This window comes from Penaeus japonicus, unplaced genomic scaffold (assembly GCF_977035675.1).
Source record: "Penaeus japonicus unplaced genomic scaffold, GWHDUDI00000001_assembly GWHDUDI00000017, whole genome shotgun sequence".
Classification (NCBI taxonomy): domain Eukaryota; kingdom Metazoa; phylum Arthropoda; class Malacostraca; order Decapoda; family Penaeidae; genus Penaeus; species Penaeus japonicus.
In genome coordinates, this window is record NW_028234419.1 from 11,265,862 (window position 1) to 11,269,268 (window position 3,407).

General features: G+C 42.7%; 1 protein-coding gene across 1 annotated transcript in view; it reads left to right on the forward strand.

Annotated features, from left to right (window-relative positions):
- Positions 1 to 493: 493 nt before the first annotated feature.
- Positions 494 to 3,407, forward strand: part of LOC122247731 (zinc finger protein datilografo) — a 590,387-nt gene continuing 587,473 nt past the window's right edge. The window contains exon 1 of the mRNA XM_086545957.1: positions 494 to 717. The gene's annotated coding sequence lies outside the window, so the exon portion shown is untranslated. The remainder of the gene's footprint in view (positions 718 to 3,407) is intronic.

Sequence of the window (3,407 nt, forward strand, 5' to 3'; positions counted from 1 at the left end):
CAACTTGCCATGCACTATTTCCACATTACTTTCAATTCCTCTCTGCAAGCAATTACCCAACTTTAAAACAACGCCACACACCAACTTCCAGGGTATTCCTACATGTAACACTCCGCAATTAAGTACAAACTCGTCTTGTGTCGCGCCTTCACCCATTGCTTCTTATTACCCACCGCACCTACATGTAAGCAAATCTCCAACGCACTCTAGCGCTCGCTAAGCAATAAGAACCTCACATTAACACACCAAAGAACGAAAAACCACTCTCTACCTAGCATGGCGGCGGTCCTAGGTCTTTCTCAAGTATCAGCCGCGTGAAACCTCTACTTAATCAGACACTCCACGGACCAGAAGTTCTTTAAAAGACGTTGTCAGACATCGAGCCAGACGGCCGTTCGTCAAGGTCTGTAAGCCATTGTGTGTTATCTTTGTTATCGTATGAGTTTTCGTTGAAAGATGGGTGGCAGGGCATAGATATCCGCTCGCGTGGTAGTTAGTTGTCTGTTGAAGAGTAGGCAGTTTGGGTTTCCCACGTGTGCGGAAATGGTCCAGAAACGGAATTGAATATTTGCTGTTTGTGACTTCGACTGATAGATCACGTGGTGTTTTCGGGTGTTGTTCTGACTAAGCGTGCATACACGTTTATCGATTGTTCAAAGGGAGACACTCAACTCTAAAGTAGTAGATCGAGTAATTTCATCGTAGAGAGAAACAAAGGTAAACAAAGACAGGAAACGAAATTCACAAATATGCAAAAAAGAAAAGAAAAGAAAAGAAAGAAAGAAAGCAAAAAAAACATTGTACATACATATATCATTTCATCTATCCATTTATCACTTATCAACATCATTGTCTTTCGAGGATGCAGTAACGAGGGACGGGAAATGAATCACTCCCTCCACAATACGCCCGTAATATTTACAACCATCGACTATATGCATGTCCAGCGCTGCAACCCCCATTCCCCATCCACCCACACGCCTAGTTACGCAGGATCAATAACATACTTGAGGAGATCGTGTGCGCACCACTTGGGCTAACTCCAGGTGTGGCCATTGCGCTGAGCAGGCATCCGGCGTGAGTACACATTGCTTGCAACATCTTTCGCGATATCAGTTTGTACGGGGAGGAAGGGGGAGGATTTGTAGAGATGTTGCAAATTCGAATCTATGGGCGGCTATGATGAATCATGAAGGAGATGTGTGTTAAGAGAGATGATCGGGTATGCAAGTAATGATTTGATTGCAAGTCTGTTTCGTTGGGAAGACTGAGTCCGTGTGTTGCATGTCTGATATTAGAACCCTTGCAATGCAAGAGTGTTGATGGTGTGATGTTAATTTTACTCTTACTATGTCTTTTACCTTTTTCTTTCTTATTGCTAACTTACGTCTTACCATTATCTGTTGTACTATTGTTCCTCTCTCTCTCTCTCTCTCTTTCTCTCTCTCTCTCTCTCTCTCTCTCTCTCTCTCTCTCTCTCTCTCTCTCTCTCTCTCTCTTTCTCTCTCTCTCTCTCTCTCTCTCTCTCTCTCTCTCTCTCTTCTCTCTCTCTCTCTCTCTCTCTCTCTCTCTCTCTCTCTCTCTCTCTCTCTCTCTCTCTCTCTCTCTCTCTCTCTCTCTCTCTCTCTCTCTCCTTCTCTCTCTCTCTCTCTTATAAACTTGTCAAAGTCAAATAGTCTCTCTCTCTCTCTCTCTCTCTCTCTCTCTCTCTCTCTCTCTCTCTCTCTCTCTCTCTCTCTCTCTCTCTTTCTCTCTCTCTCTCTCTCTCTCTCTCTCTCCTCTCTCTCACTCTCTCTCTCCCTCTTCTCCTCTTCTCTCTCTCTCTCTCTCTCTCTCTCTCTCTCTCTCTCTCTCTCTCTCTCTCTCTCTCTCTCTCTCTCTCTCTCTCTCTCTCTCTCTCTCACCCTCTGTCTCCCTCTCTCTTCCTCCTTCCATCCATCCATCCATCCATCCATCTCCCTCTCTCTTTTAGTCTCATGAACTCTTCACTATCCACCAATTTCAAAACAGAGAGACACAGATTCTTAGCCTCTCTGGCCAGTGATGTCTTTCGATCATAGCAAGAGAAATAATTCACCTTACAGTCCGTTCCAAGCATGGAATGAATTTGCCGACGTTCAGATCAAGAGTTTTTTTTTTCTCTCTCTCTCTATCTCTCTCTTATCTTTATTTTTATCTCTCTCTTATTTTCTCTCTCTCTCTCTCTCTCTCTCTCTCTCTCTCTCTCTCTCTCTCTCTCTCTCTCTCTCTCTCTCTCTATATATATATATATATATATATATATATATATATATATATATATATATATATACATGTTAATGTCACCCCCCCCCCCCTTCTCTCTCTCTCTCTCTCTCTCTCTCTCTCTCTCTACGTGTTTCTTATCTGATTTTTCATCCGCGAGTAATCAGTTAATGGCAGGAGACTAAATGTAAACGCCTCGCCTTACAGATTAATTAGGCCGCGATTTCCTTTATATATCGTCGCTGGTGTTAAGGGGTCGAGCGAAAAAGTACGAAGACACTTTTGATTTGAGAGAGAGAAAAAAAGAACGAGGTGAGAGAGGGTGTAGAGAGAAAGAGAGAGATAGAGTGAGAGACAGAGAGAGAGGAGGGAGATGAATAGATAGATAGTGCGAGAGAAATAGAGAGAGAGAGAGAGAGAGAGAGAGAGAGAGAGAGAGAGAGAGAGAGAGAGAGAGAGAGAGAGAGAGAGAGAGAGAGAGAGAGAGAGAGAGAGAGAGACAGACAGAGACAGACAGAGAAAGAAAGAGATAGAAATTCCGACCGACGCATCAAGAGAAAGAGAGAGAGAGAGAGAGAGAGAGAGATAGATAGAGAGAGAGAGAGAGAGAGAGAGAGAGAAAGAGAGAGAAAGAGAAAGAGAGAGAGCAAGAAATGAAGGAAATGACGGTAGACAGAGAGAAAAAAAAAACTCTGAAACGGGTAAGGTAGACAGACAAACAGACAAAACCAGAGAAAGAAACAGTGACTAAGAATGAGTAGAGCGACCGCCATTTTATCTCGTCTGTGTTACTTTTGTATCATTTCAGTGTCTTATTTCACCCACTAAAATACCCTCCTCTAGTTTAAAAAAAAGGGAAAGAAAAACCCCAAATGCTATTACCTTCTAAAACATGACAGCGCAAGTACCTAAAAAAAATGAAAATAAATACATGAACCCAAATATAATTCAAGAGTAGTTTCAACCAAGCAAACAAAATATGGCGGAGTCGGTTTCACGAAAAAAAAAGAAAAAATGTCCGTCAGTTAGGGAAAAAGGAAAAAAAAGTATCTACAACCGTGGTGTATTGCAGCGCACTTTACAATTCGCATATACAGGTGCACAGATCACCGAGATGTGTTGACGTCACTAGGGACTCGAAGGAACAATAGTCGAGCCATGTC